This window comes from Loxodonta africana, chromosome 11 (genome assembly GCF_030014295.1).
Source record: "Loxodonta africana isolate mLoxAfr1 chromosome 11, mLoxAfr1.hap2, whole genome shotgun sequence".
Lineage (NCBI taxonomy): Eukaryota > Metazoa > Chordata > Mammalia > Proboscidea > Elephantidae > Loxodonta > Loxodonta africana.
In genome coordinates, this window is record NC_087352.1 from 70,634,058 (window position 1) to 70,655,784 (window position 21,727).

Here is a 21,727-nt window from a genome sequence, read left to right on the forward strand (position 1 = left end):
GTTAGCTGCTGTAACACTTAACCACTACGCCACCAGGGTTTCCAGAGTGTTGCCAGTAGGAGAGAAACTGAATCCTCACGGAGCCCTGAGCTAGATGGGGAGAACGAAAAGGCCTATAGAAAGTGCAAGAAGGCTGTCCACAAAGGCCCAGAGCCCACCAGGACCAACAGCAGAAAGCCTTGAGTGCATCCCCAGGAGGGGCACCCTCTGCTCCAAGGGACCTGGCACAGGGTTGGCACTCTTAAATACGAGCTGCTCTTACTGTTATCATTATTGAGTAATAACAAGGAGTGTCTTTTTGAGGAGGATTATCAGATCCCCACTGCGTTAGTTATTTGGTGCTGCTATAACAGAAATACCACAAATGGATGGCTTTAACACACAGAAATTTATTATCTGATAGTTTGGAGGCTAGAAATCCAAATTCAGGGTGCCAGCCCTAGGGGAAGGCTTTTTCTGTCAACTCGGGGGAAAGTCCTTATTCCCTGGTTCCTTGGTGATCCTCATGTGGCATGGGATCTATCTCCCCCCACCCCGCCCCCACCCATCTCTGCTTGATTGCTTGCTTGCTTGTTTAATCTCTTTTATATCTCGAAAGAGATTGATTTAAGACACACCCTACACTAATACTGTCTCAACATAACAAAGAAAATCCATTCCCTAATGGGATTATAACCACAAGTATAGAGATTAGGGTTTACAACATTTTTTGTGGGAGACACAGTTCAATCCATAAGACCCATACATTAAAAAGAAGGTGGTTTTGCATTCTTTCACACTTTCGTACTGATTCTTTTATCTCATTCTTCCATAATCATATTGACATGATAAGACAGGTAGAATTTCCCCTTCATTTTATAAATTCAAAAAATGTCAAAGTGAAACAGAGCCTTGTTTTGAATGGATTTAGGGGCTAAGGAGCTTGGTGGGCAACATTGTCAAGAGACTCCAATGCCAGAGAAGATGGAGACTCACAGGAGCATAAGGGCAGTGATCTTGAGGCACCTAGGAGACACCCTCTGTGACTTCCAGGACTAGCTTGGGAGACACAGAGCCCAGGAAGCCTGGCCAACTGTCTCCAGACCTCACAGCCAGTCAGGGACTTGAACCCTGACTCCAACCTCTCTGCTTAGGCCCAGTGCCTCCCTGCTCTGAGGTTTCTGACTGCCTTGTCTCAAGCTGATGTGGAGTGGGGCCTTAGAGGAAGGCCAGCAGGCCTGGCAGCATTCCTGCCCACTGAGGCTCAGAGCCACACCCTGGCAAGGCTTTCAGCCATTTCTGCCTCCTCCTAGTCACCAGAGAAAAAAACTACTGATTGTAAACATCACTTTAAAAGCATGCCATCCAACAGCCGGCTCAGCTGCAATACATCAGCTTGAATTGTACTCATTTATGGTGAAGCATTTTATATTAATGTTTTCATTGCTTATCACAGACACTGGCTTTAAAGTGCTTAAGCCAGCTGTACTGAGTTATTAGGCTTTTTTTTCCAAGTTGCCTTTTCCTTAAATAAAGTGTTTGTTTTGCTTTCATACATTCAAGAAACCTTCTTGGCTCCTGCCAATCACTTCCATGGTTGATGTCATCATCCCCTATTTCTCCAAAATATACTCAGGACCTTTGGAAGGACAGGTGAACTGGAGCCAGAAATGCCCATGGGAGAACAAGGTTGCCAGTCTCTGCAGAGCTGTTTAGCTTCCCTTCTTCCATGCCTTCCTTAACTTTCCACAAACTGGATTCCACCTCTACTATGATAGTGAAGCTCTTCAAAGGTTGTCTAAAGTCAACTGATTTGACCTCTAGGCTGTAGTCAATGGTATTAACTATCTCTTCCTTCCTTCCTTCTACCCCTCCCATTCTGACCACTCCTCTGTTCCCTTCATTAATTCCACCGTCCTCCTCTTCCCTAATTGTAGGTGGCCTAAGGGTCAGGACTCAGGCCTGTCTCCTTCAGAACAGTTGTTGTTAGGTGCCATTGAGTCAATTTCAACTCACAGCAACCCCATGTGACAGGGAAGAACTGCCCCATAGGATTTTCTAAGCTGTAATTTTTACAGGAGCAGATCACCAGGTCTTTCTCCCACAGAGACACTGGGTGGGTTTGAACCACCAACCTTTCAGTTAGCATCCCAGTGCTTAACCACTGACACCAACATTGTTCCTTCCTTCAGAACTAACACCTACATAAAGTGAAGTCTAAAGACTGAATAGTGAAACACTAATCTTCCTTCCCCAACTGGGCTCCTAGAAGGCTGACAGCCAGAGAGAATGCTAGAAGTTTTCCCTCTAGAGAGTCTGACATTTTAAGTCTGCTAACAAAATAACTGGGACACAATCACTCTACACAGAAGCCAATCAATTAGCATGGCCCATGCATACCCACAGAATTTCAGTCAGCAACATGGTACCTCACTCTGAAATACGAATAGACAACCAAAGATCACCCAACATTTAAGAAGGTCTCTAACAAAAACTAAAACACAATAAAAACTGAAAATAAGAGGAGTCAAAGAAAACAAAGGTAAAGCAGAAAGCAAAAGAATCCTTAGGAGGGACAAAAACTATAGCTAATGTCTTCAGAAAAAATAAGACAGGTATCCATGCAACAAGAACAGGAAGCTATTGTAAAGAATAGTCTGAAAATTAAAAAAAAAAAAAGTTTAGGTATTAAATCTGAAATAACCATAATAAAAAGTTAAATAGACTTCTAGAAGATAAATATAAGAAACCCCTTAGGAAGTAGACAAAAGACAATAAGGTAGAACACAGGAAAGAAATAATGAGAAAATTAGAGTATCCATCATGGAAATTCAAGTTTACTAGTAGAAATTTCAGTACAAGAGCTCAGAGAAAACAAGGGAGATAATTACAAAGACGAAAACACAAGAACATTCCCGGAACTAAAGGGCATGAGATTTCAGATTTACAGGGCCCATCAAAAGGTTAATAATAATGAATACAAAAAGATGCACACCTAGATATATCATTGTGAAATTTTAGAACACCAGAGATAAAGAGCAGGGACAAACACTTTCAGAGAACAGTGAAAATGAGATCACATACACAGTATTAGAAACTGAGAAGCCATCAGATGTCTCAATAGGAGCACCAGAAGCTGGAAGACAGTGGAGAAACGCCTTCAAAATTCTGTTGGAAAAGTATTTCCATTCTAGAATTCTATATCCAGGCAAATGGTCAACCAAATGTAAAGAGAGGACAAAGGCATTTTCAGATATGCCAGGACTCCACAATTTTATCCCCGAGGGTGTTTTCAAGAGAAGATACTGGAATTGAAGCTTCCCCGCAGCAAAGGACTGAAACAAAGAAGACATGAGATCCAGGAAGGAGGATATCCATCAGAGAAGAGCAGTGCAGGGGAACCCAAGACAGAAGCATACAGCAAGCTGATCAAATGGAGCAGGGAGATGGGGTCCTCAGAGGGATGGTTCCAAGAAAAAAAAAAAAAAAAACCTGTTCAATCTCCCAAAGAATTTGTCTATTGAGGGCAACCTGATAGGTCTGCACAGACATTTGGAAGAAGCAATGATAGGTACATAGATAACTAGGCAAATTATTCAATAAAATACTCGTTGCCATCAAGTCGATTTCAACTCATAGTGACCCTATAGGACAGAGTAGAACTGCCCCATAAAGTTCCCAAAGAGAGCCTGGCAGATTTGAATTGCCCACCCTTTGGTTAGCAGCCATGGCATTTAGCCACCATGCCATTGGGTTTCCAATTATTCAATAGAACAATTATTAAAACTCTTGGAAAACGAAAAGTTGTTTAAGAAAAGAAATAATCATATTTTTATTCCTTTTTGGATATTTTCATAGGTATAAATATGGAAATCCCAAAACTTAATTTAACATAAAATAGCAATATAGCTACGTTGGGAGAATGGAGGAAACAGAAGGGGTGGTGTGTTAGCTAAAAGAGAGAAATCCTAATCTTTTGTAGACAGAAGTCAAATGCCTTCCTGATTTCTAACACTGTGTATGTGATCTCTTTTTCACCGTTCTCTGAAAGCGTCTAAAACTAAAGATATAGTAATACAATTGTATTATTTAGAAACATAAAGGTAAATACTAGCAGGAAGGGCTCAAAAATTTGAAAATGATGTTTTTTGGGAGTAAGACTCAAGGATGAGGAGAAGTGAACCGGGGAACTGCTGGTTCTTTTCTAAGTCTTGTCATACAATTTTAATTTTTCAACCACGTATATACATTACTCTGATGAAAAGTAAAAATTTAATTCACGTGTATAAACTTAAATATACATGCATACCTGTGTATTATAGAAAGAGCTAGAATCTACTATGAGCAGGTCTTATACAATGAAGATCAAAAGTAGACATTGTCCCTGCCCTCTTGGAATCTCTCTCTAAACATGCCATGCTCTCTCTTATTTCTGGGCCTTACACATAGCTTTCCCTACCCACTTGTCTGTCTGTCCACTCATTTTTCGAGGCTTGTTCCAAACCTTCCCTGGCTCCCCCGGCACCCAGGCCTCTCCTGGTTCCCGCTGTCCTTTCTGTAAACCTCCACGGCAGCAATTATCTCATTGTATTGGACAGTTTCACTTGCACACTTTTCTCTTAACTAGTTCATGAGTTCCCAGAATGGAAGGAAATCGTTTACTCTAAGTGTGTACCTAGTGTGCCTGACTCTATGTCAAAGCCCAGTAAGTTCTTACCAAATAGATGAACGGTTGCATGGGTGGACAGACGGATGGGCAGACAGATGGATGGATGGCCAAACTATGTTTCCTTGTTCCTACCTAAAAGAAAGAGTAATACAGGTTGGTTAAATAAACAAAGAAGACTGAGTGAGCAGGAATTGTTCAGGAAATTGATTGTACTGCCCTCCCTGAGCTAGGAACTTAGGCTGCACAGAATGAGCCACTAGCAGCTCTGTGAGAGTTAAAGTACTACATTATTGCTTCCGCAATGCAGGAGACCTGAGGTGGGCCAAAACAATGCGCACATGGGAGAGAGCAGAAAGCAGGGAAGTGGCATGGAAAGGAGAAGCAAGAGTCCTGAAGACACACCTTGCTGACAGTGGTACCTGCCTCTGGTGTGACTTGCAGAGGGAAGCACAAATGCTTCTTGGGTAGTGCTAGGTGTTTCTTTCAGAGAAAAGTGACCACAAAGAGGCAAGCCAGGGCACTCTCCGGGGCCCAGCTTATGAGTGCAACCTGCATTTAAAAAAAAAAAAAAAGTTGCCATGCTCCATAGGGTTTTCAATGGCTGATTTTTTGGAAGTGGATCTCCAGGTCTTTCTTCCAAGGTGCCTCTGGGTGGACCTGAACCTCCAAACTTTCAGATAGTGGCCAAGCATGTTAAGCACTTGCACCATCCAGGACTCTGCACTTGGCACTGCTTACCCCAAGAGTTTGCATTCTTTCCACAAAGACCCCCAAGAAAATAGACAATGAAATGCAGGGATCCCCCCCTCCCATTCCCCCCACCTCCCTCTGCCCCATCCAGCACAGCGATTTCCTAAATCGGGGACCCCAACTTCAGAATCTGAGTCTTAAAGATGGGGCATTTACCAAAGGCTCACAGGGAACATCTAAAGCAACACTGATGCCACTTTGTTCCCATCAAAGTGATCTTTAACAATTGAAGGTTAAAACGAATTTCTCATTCGTTCATCCAACCAAGGGCAGTAGCTGGTCAGCTCTGTGGCATGATTTAAAGGCTCTGGAAAGCCCACACTGCCCCAAAATATCTCCCCACTGGCCTGAAATTCTTCATTTCACTTCATAACCATGCCTGAAATTCCACCAATTAGAAGCTCATTTACAAGCCCCTCTTGTAAAATGTGCAAGAGTGATTAGCTTTATTTGATGCAGCTCCAGAATCTAAAATTAGGACCAATGGCTGGGCCTAATAAAGAAAAATTGATGGGCTTTAGTTTGATTGAAAAAGCTCTTCTGTCAGTTCTTGCTCTTCAGCAACAGGACTGGCAACTCACATGAATGACAGTTAAACCACCACTTAGGACAACATCTTCTTCTGGACGGCTCTAATGGGTAGAAAGTTCTTCCTCGCAGTGGATTAAAATCTGCTTCCCGACACCCTCAATGGTTTGTCCTAGTTCTGCCCTCAACAACACAAAGAGACTAATCATCTGCCCTTCTTCAGATATTCTAGCCAGACACCCTCTCCTTTGGAATCCCCATGGCCCTTCCTCCATGTCTAAGAGCTGTGCAATACCTGTGTGTTGATTTGGTTAAATTTGGAGTGGCTTCAGGATTCCCTGCCTGCTCACTAAAGAATGGTCTTTTGTAGGGTAGTTGTAATAATATGCTGTAATAGCCTCACATTCTCAGTTTCCCCTTGACAAAACAATCTGGAAGCCTCATGTGGGTGCTGTAGGACCACTCAGGCAACAGGCCTTATATAGGAGAGTCAAATCTGAGAGAAGGACTCACGAAAGTGCTGACACCTAGGCTGGCTGGTTTTGGTCAGACCTGTCCCAGGGTGCAAGAGATGCCAGCCAGAGGCTGTCCCCAGCCAACAGTCAGCCAGTTCCTGGCCTGACAACTTCCAGACATGTGAGTGAGGCCATCCTAGATCATCAAGCCACCAGCCAACACTCAGCTGACAAGAGACACCTGGGAAAACCCAGCAGCAATCAACTGAACCAGTTTAGAAGAGAACTTCCCAGTCAAACCACAATATCATAAACTAAATAAAGGGTTCCCATTTTAAGAAGCATAATGAGCTTTTTGTTATACAGTAAACGCTAAGTGCTCCTGCCCCTTTTTGTTTAACTTAGAGGTCCACCCATGGTAAGTGGAGCTGGGGGAAAAGGGCATGAACTAGGCTGCAATAGTTGTATTAGGAGCCCAGAAGCCTTTTGAGGGAGAATAACCCATATCCTAGACCCTGCAGTACTATCTTCAGATTAGGGAAGCCTTCCACGTGGGTCACAGCGACCACGACCAGTCATAATGGATAACGGCTAACTCGTCTAAGAGCTTCACGTGTATTATCTCATGTAATCTTACAACAACTCCGAGTTAGAAGCATTATTAATTCCATTTTACAGATGAGAAAAGTGAGGCACAGAGATGCTAAGTAATTCTCCCAAAGTCACATTGCTAGAAAGTGGTGAAGCTGGATTTTCAACTGAAGCAGGCTGACCTGCAGAGTTTTTGCTCTCCCTCAAGATGCCCATCTGCCAAATCATCTGACAAGAAAGGATGACTGGGGCCCCAAAGAGGATCTCCCAAGATGGAAGGGGAAATGTGAACTAGTGACTTGGGATCAGTCCTAGGGCCTATGGGGCTCATGGGGATAGGGTGATTCAGGCACAGCACACAGTGGAAACGGGAAATGCCTCAGGATCCAGGCACTCCGGAGAAGTGCTTTGGGGAAACAGTGGTATGTGGCATGTAAGAGTGTGTGAGTGTGGACTCAATCATGGGAAACCCCAGCAATGGCTGCAGGAACAGGGATCTGGACCCACAAGGGCATCACCAGTGGCCAGGCAGGGCCCAGAGACCACACAGTCCCTGAGGACCAGAATGAAGCAAAGACATCCCTCAACGAAATAGTAGTTCTATGGGAAGATGGGCTTTCAACTTTCTCCCTGCTTTGGGATCTGGAAGCAAGGCAAGTCCCATTTGGACTGAGCCTATGCTTAAGGCATTTGAAAGTGCAAATGGAGGAAAAGGAAGTGAGGAACTGAACTTTCTGACAATAAGAACACTTGAGTTCTTAAGTGAGTGGTCAGAAAAATAAAACAGAGGTAACCATATTTGCACTGTAAGCAGGTGAAGGCATCTTCATGGCTTCACGCATACTGCTTGGATACGATTACACACTTCATGAGGTGTTTCATATTTTATTCACTTCTCACAACAACCCTGTAAGATGGGTGGGACAGGTGTCATTCTCTCTGCTCTTCAGGTGACGGGACTGCAGTTCAGAGGGAGGGCCTTGCCCAGGGTCACAGAATTGGTGGGAGGCAGAGCCCAGATGCTAACTCAGGGTTTTGCCCTGCAGATCTAGAAGTCTCTTCCGTTGCGTCATGGTTTCTCTCCATACACCTGAAACGTTGCGTAACAATTAAAGTGAAGTCAAAATTCAGGATAGGAATCCAAGGGAACAGACCTTGGTGACTTATAATCAAAAGAATGGCCCCAAGGTGCTGGAGGAGCCCACAGGAGGTCACTGTATCTGAAAGTAATCATCGTCTTCCAGGAAGAGGAGCTGGAGCCTGACTAAATTCATTGAAGCGACTTTGTTCCACCGACAAATGGTTACTTGAAAAGTTGCTGATGAATTCCATCTAGTCATTTTTTAGCAACAAGTTGCTTGGGCTGATCTGCAAAATAGCCTGCTACTTGATGTAATCCATTTTTACCCAACTGCTTTATGTGCCAAACAAATCATGGTGATTTTTTCATGTCTGCTTGTTTGTTAGCTCAAAAGCAGAGGCTGATCTAAGGCAGCACTTCCAGTTCCCAACCCCCAATGCCTGCCCACCTTGGACCAAGATTTAGCTGCTGTGGTTTTGATGGCAAACACAACTTTCCGTTGCTTGCTCTCGAGCAACTACAAGGAGACCCAAGCAAGAAGGGGACCCCCCCCACCAGCAATCTGAAGTCAGCTCTCTAGAGATGGGCTTCTGTTGGGGATGGGAAGAGAGGAATCACTGAAACGGGAGGAATTATCATTTCTAGAGTAGTCTTTGGATAACAAATTGCTGAGGCCTAAATATCCACAGATTATTCTATCTGAGTCTATCTCATTGCGACAGATCCACATGCTGTAATCAATCACACTGCGTATCCATAAAACAGCTTGATAGTACACATGTATTCTCCTCAAAATAAAGTTGTAACATTTACACATAATAACTTATTGGGCTGCAGGCTTTGCCTGACGTATGCTCAATATCATCTGACGTTTTATTGGATCCCATACAAACTTTTGCCTAATACAGTCTTTTTATATAGAAAAGTTCATTGAAGCCTTGACTGTAATAAAGAAAGTTAAAAAGAAAAAAAGAAGGAACTGAGGCAACCTGCTTTGAGGGCTGAAGAGGCCAAGGAGGGAGGGGCATTGGGTAGAGAAGGAAAAAGCAGAATTCGCTTCAGAAGACGTCAGTCCATTACCAAGTGTTAAATGTAAATAATACAGAGAAAGTAAGAGAGGTGGAGAAGGATGAAGGGGGTCATGGGTGGGGTCTATGGGCAGGAAGTTGGGATAACGAGCCAGTGCCTCACAGAACAACAGAAGGCCACTTCTATCAACTCAATATGGGCTCCCAAATCCCACCACACCCACTGTTGTTGAGTTGATTCTGACTCATAGCAGCCCCATAGGGTTTCCAAGGCTGTAAATCTCTACAGAAGCAAACTGCCACGTCTTTCTCCTATGGAGCACCTGGTGGTTTTCAACCACTGACCTTTCAGTTAGCAGTCAATTGCTTTAACCACTGTACCACCCAGGGCTCCTTCAATATGGGGTCAGGTGGGGCAAAATAGTATAAAGAGTGGTTTGTGGCTTTCTCTGATGACTGTCATTCTCACTCACAGATGTAACCTGGTGATTTCTCTCACAGTACTAAGATCTGTATAAATTCTGTTTATTGATGTGTTTATTATCTCTATCTTCCCCCTGGACTACCATGAGGCAGAGCCTTGGATGTCTTAGGTACTATGGTGTCTGCAATGCTTAGGTCATACTAGACACTCACCAGATTGTTGGGGAATGAATGAAAAATAGAGGAGTGAATGAACAAATTAGGCCTAGGATACATCACTTCTGACACTTTCAGGGAACTGCCCGCAGGTCTCCTTCTCCAGGCAAGTCCCCTGAACAAAGCTCTATGCCCTACGTTTCCCTCACCTCAACCTAAACTTTCCAGGCTGAATCCCATGCTCTCAATTTTAGCTGCTATGGAGTCAGCCCCCAATTCATGGTGACCAATGCACAATGAAAGGAAACACTATCCCATGATCAGTTTGGGATCAGACCATTGTGATCCATAGGGTATTCACTGGCTGATTTAGAAAGTAGATCACCAGGCTTTTCTTTCTAGTCCATCTTAGTTTGGAAGTTCCATGGAAACCTACTCAGCATCATAGCGACATGCAAGCCTCCACTGAGGGACAGGTGGTGGCTGCAATATGGTGCATTGGCTGGGAATTGAACATGGGTGTCCCATATAGAAGGTAAGAATTCTACCACTGAACCGCCACTGCCCTCCTCAGCAGTATGACCAACCTAAAAACAGGGGCAAACGATCATGTTGCTCTTTGCGGACAACATCAGGATTCCTCTGCTCCCTACCCTGATCAGAGGACACACAGGATATGGAATCCAATCTAGGGAGCACTTGAAGAAGCTCCAGAAACTGTAACATCAAGAAGTAGATGAATACTTGGTAATCACATCTCACAAGAAACAGTTGGATGTACTGGGAGGTGCCATATAAGTAAGTAATGCCTTTTATGTTGTAAAGTACTCAGTGGATTGGGCGAAATGTAGGATTATGCTAGTTGTTCTCAATCCCTTAGAGTATCAACATCACCCATGGAGCTTTGTCAGTTCAATACTCTGGACCCTGTTCTTGGTAGCCCTAAAACAGTAGGTTTGGGATGGAGCTTGGACAGCTATAGTTTCTGAAGTTTCCCAGGTGATTTTGATACGCTCAAAAGATTGAGAAGAGTAGAGCCAGATGATGGCTTTGGTCCCTTCCAGCTTCAATTTTAAGTGTGGTTTTAAACATCCTTTGGGAAAAAAAATCAATGTGATTTTTGGGAAATTCAACAATCTTGGACAAAACAAGAGACTCAAACAGCGAGTTTAACATATGGCCCCTCTAGTTTAAGGAAAATTAAAGTTTTCACTGTCAACTGAGCCTGCCACGTTCATTCCCTAACCTTGACCTTGGTGTGTGAAATTCTTCAACCACCTACATTGAACTTTACACCCTCACAACCTTTCCAAGTCACATCCATTTGTTTGGAAAAATGATGGTTAATCGCATCAAAATCAGTTGACAACTGGGCAATGAACCTGCCTCAACACTGTCTCACTGAGACATTTGAAATTTCCACTGGGATTGTCCACTCATATTCAATCATTTATTCACTCATTGAGCAAACATGTCTGACCTCTTCCTATGTATCGGAAACTATAGCAGGTGGTGGGCAAGAAGCACTGAAAAACAGGGATTGGGACTGGACTATGGGATAGAAAATGATAGTGGTGGGGAACAAGCTTCTTGGATCAAGTAGACACATGAGACTATGTTGGCATCTCCTGTCTGGAGGGGAGATGAGAGGGCAGAGGGAGTCAGAAGCTGGCCAAATGGACACAAAAATAGACAATGGAGAGAGGAGTATGCTGTCTCATTAGCGGGAGAGCAATTAGGAGAACATAGCAAGGTGTATATAAATTTTTGTGTGAGAGACTGACTTGATTTGTAAACTTTCAATTAAAGCACAATAAAAATCACAAAAAAAAAAAAGAAGAAGCACTGAACAAAACAGGTACGGGGACACGGTGCTTGCTTCATGCATAAGCTTCATTGCTTAAGAGCAATGTGCAATTTCTAGCTTGGTGATTTGGGAAATCTGTAGTGTAGACAGCTCCCAAGGGTTTAAGGAGGCATAATTCTCATGCAGAATCACAGATTGATTATCCATTCAATCATCAAGGTTTCATTTTCACACCCTAATGAGGTGTAAGAGGTTCAGGTTTCATGGGATTCTCTCTAGATGGTGCAACTCTGCCCCTGGCAAAACATGCAAACAAGCAAGTTTAGTTTACTCTAAAACTCGGGGACATTTGCCTTGGAAATGTATCCGTGTGTTGGCTCCTCCGTCAAGGCTGACTGAAACTTGCTGAAGCAGAGCTGCAGGTCTCCACGCACCCATGTGTTTGCCTGGTAACCACGGCTGTGAGGTGGGGAAGGAGGCCCTGGAGCATGCTGGGCCCTGGTAAAAGCAAATCAACCTAGTGAATTCATGCTGCTGGGATAATCACGGATATTAGGGCTCAAAACTCTTCCCTTCTTCTCAGGCCAGCCTGTGCTCCTCGTACAAGGCAGCTAGAAATTACTGAATTGGCCTGTGTGACTGTGTTGAAAGCATAGACTAGGGATTAGGGACATTTTCCCTTGATACTTCACAATTATTCACAGTCACAAATTTTGCTCTCACCCGTCTCAGCACAGGCCATTCTGTCTCTCTAGAATGATCTGAGCAGCTAGCTCCAGGACGGCCTCTGGACCTATAAAATGGCCCATGTACAGAGGGGTTAATCCTCAAGCTATGTCAGCTTTTTCATTTCCCACTTCCTACTGCCAGCACATCTGGCTTTCCCAGCCACGGTTTCTGCTGTGCTCGGGGTGCACGGGCCCCCCTACCTACCCTGCTGCACACACCCTTTGCTGTTAGTTAATCTAAACCAGGCTAGGACTTTCAAAAGGAACTCTTATTAGGAAACCCTGGGAGCACAAAGAAGAGAAATAGATGAGTGCAATAATGCTTCACATTCGTATAGCACTTTGCAGTTTTCAAAGCACTTGCACATTCATTACCTCATTTACCCAGCATGGATTCCTTCCCCTAACTTAAGTAAAACCTAGCCAGAGACTGGCATGGGCTCTGCGAGGATTTCCTCCATTCCTGCCTGACTACCATTTTTCAACTCTCGATCCATGTATCTGGCAAGACTGTTAGCCTGCAGGGGGGATCCTGGTGGTCCCCAAGAGTCTGATTCCTGCTCTCAGGTCTAAGTCTCACTTTTTCTTGGCCCAGCCAGCCTGCCTGCCCCACACCTGCAGGTTGCTTTCTGGAAGCATAAGCACTAACTAGTTGCTAGGGGTGATTCCAACCACTGAGAGAGATGAAGATTCTTGTTTCCAGGATAGTCATGGGTTTGGTCACTCTTGACTTATTTGTGGAGAACAATAATGTCTAACAGCCACGGAGCACTTACTGAGTGCCAGGTACTGCCTTTAATGTGCATTAAATCATTTTCTCCTCACAAAGGGATCGGTGGACAGTATTACCCCACTTTACACATGAGAGAAGCTCAGCAAATACAAGTCACATTTTATGCTACAGAGGCAATCATCGAGTTGGGTGAAATGTGGGACAACAAGGCTGATGCCGCTTTCTTCCAGTTAGCCATTGGTTTATTGATACATCCATTCAAGATGCATTTACCAAGTAACAGATCACAGGGATGCAACAGTGACCTGGTCGTGACTCTGCACCAAGGGGCCCACCAGCTGGTTGGTCACTCTCAGCCTCTCCCACTGAAAATATAACGTAATAAGTGTTAGCACAGGGGCCTCAACCCAGTCTGCCTAGATGACATGACTTCCATAAGGAAAGAGAGAGGTGCCCCAAGCAAACAAAGTAACAGAAGCAAAGGTCTGCAAGGAAGAGAGAACATGGTACATTCTGGAAAATTCAAGAAATGTAATTATCACCAGTCAAGTAAGGTGGGAGTGAGTTGTATAATAAGTTAAAAGGTTTGGCCTTTATCTTAAAGTCAATAAAGCACTATTGATGAGTGTCTTAGTTATCTAGTGCTGCTATAACAAAAATACCACAAGTGGATGGCTTTAACAAAGAGAAATGTATTTCCTCACAGTAAAAAAAAATATATAAAGTAGGCTAAAAATCCAAATTCAGGAGGGGAGCCAAGATGGCGGAATAGACAGACACTTCCAGCAAGCCCTCACTACAACAAAGACCCAAAAAAAACAAGCGAAACAAGTATATTTGTGACAAGCTGGGAGCCCTGAGCATCAAAGGCAAGCTTAGACAATGAATTGGGGGACAGCAGGAGGAAGAGATGGTTCAGAAGTGGAGAGGAGTTACCGGACCTGAATCACGGGGAGCCCTCAGGCACCATTCCTGGAGCGGTGGTGGCAGCGGCAGTGGGCTGGTAGTAGCGTTCGGGCCACAGTTTCCTCACGGAGAAGCAGCCAGTCACACAGCCTGCTCACACCTCTGGAACCTGAGGAGAATGGCGCTCTCAGCAAAAGCTAAGAACTTGCGTATATTTTACCACGTCCCCCCACCCCCAAGCTGGCTTCAGTGGCTGAATCCCTGAGCCTGAGATAGACCCTGGTGAGCACCTAGAGCCATCCTCCTGGCCTTGGGGAAGGAAAAAATTTGCAACTGGGGGGAAAAGATAATTTGCTAGCTCCATTAACCAGGGGAGCTCAGGAGAGAAGCGGCTTCTGTCCAGGCATAAACCATCCGTGGACCTTGAGCAGCTTTCCCTTCTGCATGGACCTGTGTGGGCCTATTTCAGGAGAATAAGCCCTTCTTGGCAAACTCCAACCATTTCAGCTGTGTGGTGGAAAGGTGGGTGTTTGATGTTTGACGCTGCTTTGCCTATGAAACAAGGTCCTCGCCTACCCACATCAGGGACCTAAGGACTGGTAGCTCCACTCAGGTCACCCAGCTACCCACGACAGGGGTCCAAAGATAACTGGCACCTCCAAGTCCTTACAACCAAAAACTTTGGGTGCCCGTGGTCCCTCTGCAGAACCCACCCACCAGCACGCTCTAGGGAATACAGATGTGTTTTCCTCAGAGACACTTGGGGGTTGGTTCTCAGCCCCCTGACTTGTTCAGAGCGTGACCCTCTACTGCAATCAGATACTAGTATATACACCAATCACCCCTTCCCCTCTAAGACTGTAGGACAGAGCCTGTACCACACACTTGATGATCAGCTACCTGGAAACCTGAGCTGAATTCATATGAGAAAACTGAATGGAATCCTAGACTGATATACCTGATAACAGCTTTAGCCAGCTAGGGACAAGACACCAGAGATTCAAAGGCAAAAATAATCAAGCTAGCTCACTCAAGCAACTCATAGGGGTATACCAAAACAAAACAAAGCAAGCAGCTACAACACAGTAAGCAAACATAAACTAATACAATAATTTATAGATGGCTCGGACGACAGTCAATATCAAGTCACATAAAGAAACAGACCATGATCACCTCAACAGGCTCTCAAACAAAGAATCCAGGGATCTTCTAGATGAAAGTGCATTCCTGGAATTATCAGATGCAGAATACGAAAGTTTAATATACAGAACCCTTCAAGACATCAGGAAGGAAATGAGGCAATACACAGAACAAGCCAAGGAACCCACAGATAAAGCAACTGAAGAAATCAGAAAGATTATTCAGGAACATAAGGAAAAGTATAAAAAGCTGGAAAAATCCATACACAGACAGCAATCAAAAATTTGGAAGATTAACAATAAAATTACAGAATTAGGCAACTCAACAGAAAGTCAGAGGTGCAGAATTGAGCAAGTAGAAGCTAGAATTTCTGAACTTGAAGATAAATCACTTGGCACTAATTTATCTGACGAGAAATCAGATAAAAGAATTAAAAAAAATGAAGAAACCCTAAGAATCATGTGGGACTCTTTCAAGAGAAATAATCTACAGGTGATTGGAGTATCAGAACAGCGGGGATAAGGGAAAATTGTTGAAGATTTGTTGGCAGAAAACCTCCCTGATATTGTGAAAGATGAGAAGATATCTATCCAAGATGCTCATCGAACTCCACATAAAAAAAAAAGTTAGAAGTTAAAAGAAAGTCACCAAGACATATTATAATCAAACTTGCCAAAACCAAAGATAAAGAGACAATTATAAGAGTAGCAAGGGATAAATGAAAAGTCACCTACCAAGGAGAACCAATAGGAATAAGCTCGGACTACTCGGCAGAAACCATGCAGGCAAGAAGGCAATGGGATGACACATTTAAAAAATTGAAGGAAAAAAATTGCCTGCCAAGAATCATATATCCAGCAAAACTGTCTCTTAAATATGAAGGTGAAATTAAGACATTTCCAGATAAACAAAACTTTAGGGAATTCGTAAAAACCAAACCAAAACTACAAGAAATACTGAAGGGAGTTCTTTGGTTAGAAAATCAATAATATCAGGTATCAACCCAAGGCTAGAACACTGGGCAGAGCAACCAGAAGTCAACCCAGTCAGGGAAATCCAAAAAAACAAAGCAAGATTATAAAGATTAAAAAAAAAAAAGCCCAAAACAGGATAACAGCAATATTATTATATAAAAGAAGACAACATTAAAATAATAAAGAGGGACTAAGAAATGTAATCATGCACCTTCCATATGGAGAGGAAGATATGGCAATACAAAGAAATAAAAGTTAGTTTTAAATTCAGAAAAATGGGGTAAAAAATGAGGTAACCACAAAGGAGACAAACTATCCTACTCATCAAAATAGAATACAAGGGAAAAATAGAGACTCAGCAGAAACAAAATCAACAACAACAAACATGAGGAAAGGACAATATATAAAGAAAATCAACTCAGCACATAAAATCAAGTGGGAAAAAGAAACTGTCAACACACAAAAAAAGGCATCAAAATGATAGCACTAAATTCATACCTATCCATAAATACCCTGAATGTAAATGGACTAAATGCACCAATAAAGAGACAGAGAGTGGCAGAATGGATTAAAAAACAAGAACCGTCTATATGCTGCCTACAAGAGACATACCTTAGAGACACAAACAAACTAAAACTCAAAGGATGGAAACAAATATATCAAGCAAACAACAATCAAAAAAGAGCAGGAGTGGCAATATTAATTTCTGACAAAATAAACTTTAAAGTTCAATCCATCAAAAAGGATAAGGAAGGACACTATATAATGATTAAAGGCACAATACATCAAGAACATATAACCATATTAAATATTTATGCACCCGATGACAGGGCTGCAAGATACATAAAACAAACTCTATCAGCATTGAAAAGTGAGATAGTCAGCTCCACCATAATAGTAGACTTCAACACACCACTTTCAGTGAAGGACAAGACACCCAGAAAGAAGCTCAATAAAGACAACGAAGATCTAAATGCCACCATGAACCAACTTGACCTCATAGACATATGCGGAACACTCCATCCAGCAGCAACCAAGTATACTTTCTTTTTTAGTGCACACGGAACATTCTCTAGAATACACCACATATTAAGTCATAAAGCAAGCCTTAGCAGAATCCAAAACATTGAAATATTACAAAGCATCTTCTCTGACCATAAGGCCATAAAAGTGGAAATCAAGAACGGGAAAAGAAACCAAACATTTGGAAACTGAACAATACCCTGCTTAAAAAAGACTGGATTATAGAAGACATTAAGGATGGAATAAAGAAATTCAGAGAATCCAATGAGAATGAAAACCCTTCCTATCAGAACCTTTGGGACACAGCAAAAGCGGTGCTCAGAGGCCAATTTATATCAATAAATCCACACATCCAAAAAGAAGAAAGGGCCAAAATCAAAGAATTATCCCTACAACTTGAGCAAATAGAAAGAAAGCAACAAAAAAACCCCACAGGCACCAGAAGAAAACAAATAATAAAAATTAGAGCTGAACTAAATAGAAAACAGAAAAACAATGGAAAGAATTAACGAGACCAAAAGCTGTTTTTTTGAAAACATAAACAAAATTGATAAACCACTGGCCAAATTGACAAAAGAAAAACAAGAGAGGAAGCAAAGAACCCAAATAAGAAATGAGAGGGGCAATACTACAACAAACCCAAATGAAATTAAAAGAATCATATCAGATTACTATGAAAAACTACACTCAAACAAATTTGAAAACCTAGAAGAAATGCATGAATCCCTAGAAACATAGTACCTACCTAAACTAACACAAACAGAGGTAGGACAACTAAATAGACCCATAACAAAAGAAGAGATTGAAAAGGTAATCAAAAAACTCCCAACAAAAAAAAAGCCCTGGTCCGGATGGCTTCACTGCAGAGTTCTACCAAACTTTCAGAGAAGAGTTAACACCATTACTACTAAAGGTATTTCAGAGTATAGAAAAGAACGGAATACTCCCAAACTCATTCTATGAAGCCACCATATCCCTGATACCAAAACCAGGTAAAGACGCCACAACAAAAGAAAATTATAGACCTATATCCCTCATGAATGTAGATGCAAAAATCCTCAACAAAATTCTAGCCAATAGAATTCAACAACATATCCAAAAAATAATTCACCGTGACCAAGTGGGATTCATACCAGGTACGCAGGGATGGTTCAACATTAGAAAAACAATTAATGTAATCCACCACATAAATAAAACAAAAGACAAGAATCACATGATTTTATCAATTGATGCAGAAAAGGCATTTGACAAAGTTCAACACTCGTTCATGATAAAAAATCTCAGCAAAATAGGAATAGAAGGAAAATTCCTCAACATAAGAAAGGTCATTTATACAAAGCCAACAGCCAATGTCACCCTAAATGGAGAGGGCCTGAAAACATTCCCATTGAGATCGGGAACCAGACAAGGACGCCCTTTATCACCACTCTTATTCAATATTGTGCTGGAAGTCCTAGCCAGAGCAATTAGGCTAGATAAAGAAAAAAAGGGCACCCAGATTGGCAAGGAAGAAGTAAAAATATCTCTATTTGCACATGACATGATCTTATACACAGAAAACCCTAAGGAATCCTCCAGAAAACTACTGAAACTAATAGAAGAGTTCAGCAGAGTATCGGGATGATACAAGAGAAACATACAAAAATCAACTGGATTCCTCTACACCAACAAAAAGAACATCAAAGAAAAAAAAATGGAAATCACTAAATCAACACCATTTACAGTAGCCCCCAAGAAGATAAAATACTTAGGACTAAATCTTACCAGAGATGTAAAAGACTTATACAAAGAAAACTACAGTACACTTCTGCAAGAAACCGAAAGAGACTTACATAAGTGGAAGAACATACCTTGCTCGTGGATAGGAAGATTTAACATTATAAAAATGTCTATTCTACCAAAAGCGATCTATACATTTAATGCAATTGCGATCCGAATCCCAACGACATTCTTTAATGAGATGGAGAAACAAATCACCAACTTCACATGGAAGGGAAAGAGGTCCTGGATAAATAAGGCATTATTGAAAAAGAAGAACAAAGTGGGAGGCCTTACTTTACCTGATTTTAGAACCTATTATAACGCCACAGTAGTCAAAACAGCCTGGTACTGGTACAACAACAGATACATGGACCAATGGAACAGAATTGAGAATCCAGACATAAATCCACCCACGTATGAGCAGTTGATATTTGACAAAGGCCCCAAAGCAGTTAAACGGGGAAAAGACAGTCTTTTAAAAAAATGGTGCTGGCATAACTGGATATCCATCTGCAAAAAAAATGAAACAAGACCCATACCTCACTCCATGCACAAAAACTAACTTAAAATGGATCAAAGACCTAAATATAAAATCTAAAACGATAAAGATCATGGAAGAAAAAATAGGGACAACGTTAGGAGCCCTAATACATGGCATAAACAGTATACAAAACATAATGAAGAATGTAGAAGAAAAACTAGATAACTGGGAGCTCCTAAAAATCAAACAGCTATGTTCATCCAAAGACTTCACCAAAAGGGTAAAAGACTACCTACAGACTGGGAAAAAGTTTTTAGCTATGACATTTCTGGTCAGTGCCTGATCTCTAAAATCTACATGATACTGCAAAAACTCAACTGCAAAAAGACAAATAACCCAATTAAAAAACGGGCAAAAGATATGAATAGACACTTCACTAAAGAAGACATTCAGGTAGCTAACAGATATATGAGGAAATGTTCACGATCGTTAGCCATTAGAGAAATGCAGATCAAAACTACAATGAGATTTCATTTCACTCCAACAAGGCTGGCATTAATCCAAAAAACACAAAAGAATAAATGTTGGAGAGGCTGTGGAGAGATTGGAACACTTCTACACTGCTGGTGGGAACGTCAAATGGTACAACCACTTTGGAAATCGATTTGGCGCTTCCTTAAAAAGCTAGAAATAGAACTACCATTCGATCCAGCAATCCCACTCCTTGGAATATATCCTAGAGAAATAAGAGCCTTTAAACGAACAGATATATGCACACCATGTTTACTGTAGCACTGTTTACAATAGCAAAAAGATGGGAGCAACCAAGGTGCCCATCAATGGATGAATGTATAAATAAATTATGGTATATTCACACAACGGAATACTATGCATCAGTAAAGAACAGTGAGGAATCTGTGAAACAGATTCATAACATGGAGGAACCTAGAAGGCATTATGCTGAGTGAAATTAGTCAGCTGCAAAAGGACAAATATTGTATAAGACCATTATTATAAGAACTTGAGAAACAGTTTAAACTGAGAGGAAAACATCCTTTTGTGGTTACGAGGGGGGGAGGGAGAAAGGGTGGGAGAAGGGCATCCACTAATTAGATAGTAGATAAGAACTACTGTAGGTGAAGGGAAAGACAGCACACAATACAGGGGAGGTCAGCACAATTGGACTAAACCAAAAGCAAAGAAGTTTCCTGAATAAACTGAAAGCTTCGAACGCCAGCGTAGCAGGGGCAGGGTTCTGGGGACCATGGTTTCAGGGGACATCTAAGCCAATTGGCATCATAAAATCTATTAAGAAAACATTCTGCATCCCACTTTGAAGAGTGGTGTCTGGGGTCTTAAACGCTAGCAAGCAGCCATCTAAGATGCATTAATTGGTCTCAACCCACCTGGATCAAAGGAGAATGAAGAACACCAAGGACAAAAGGTGATTATGAGCCCAAGAGACAGAAAGGGCCACATGAACCAGAGACTACATCATCCTGAGACCAGAAGAACTAGATGGTTCCCGGACACAACCGATGACTGCCCTGACAGGGAACACAGCAGAGAACCCCCGAGGGAGCAAGAGAGCAGTGGGATGCAGACCCCAAATTCTCATAAGACCAGACTTAATGGTCTGACTGAGACTGGAAGGACCCCAGTGCTCATGGCCCCTAGACCTTCTGTTGGCCCAGGACAGGAACCATTTCCGAAGCCAACTCTTTAGACATGGATTGGACTGGACAATGGGTTGGAGAAGGATGCTGGTGAGGAGTGATCTTCTTGGATCAGGTGGACACTTGGGACTATGTTGGCATCTCCTGCCTGGAGGGGAAATGAGAGGGTGGAGGGGGTTAGAAGCTGGTGAAGTGGACACGAAAAGAGAGAGTGGAGGGAGAGAGCGGGCTGTCTCATGAGGGGGAGAGTAATTGGGAGTGTGTAGCAAGTCGTATATGGGTTTTTGTGTGAGAGACTGACTTGATTCGTAAACTTTCACTTAAAGCACAATAAAAATTATATTAAAAAAAAATCCGAATTCAGGGTGTCAGTTCCAGGGGAAGGCTTTCTCTCTCTGTCGGCCTTCTCATCAATATTCCCCTGGATGAGGAGCTTCTCTGCACAGGGACTCCGGGTCCAAAGGACGAGCTCTGTTTCTGGCACTGCTTTCTTGGTTGTATGAGGTTCCCTACTCTCTGCTTGCTTCCCTTACCTTTTACCTCTTGTAAGATAAAAGGTGGTATAGGCCACACCCCAGGGAAACTCCCTTTATATTGTATCAGGGATGTGAATTTTGTAAGGGTGTTACAATCCCACCCTAATCCTCTTTAACATAAAATTACAATCACATAATGGAGGACAACCACACACTACTGGGAATCATGGCCCAGCCACGCTGATACACACATTTTTTGTGGGGGACATAATTCAATCCATGACAATGGGTTTTAAGCAGAGAAGTGATATGCGAAGGACTGGCCCCCAAGGTTATTTTTAAAATTAAGTCTCTGCGACCAC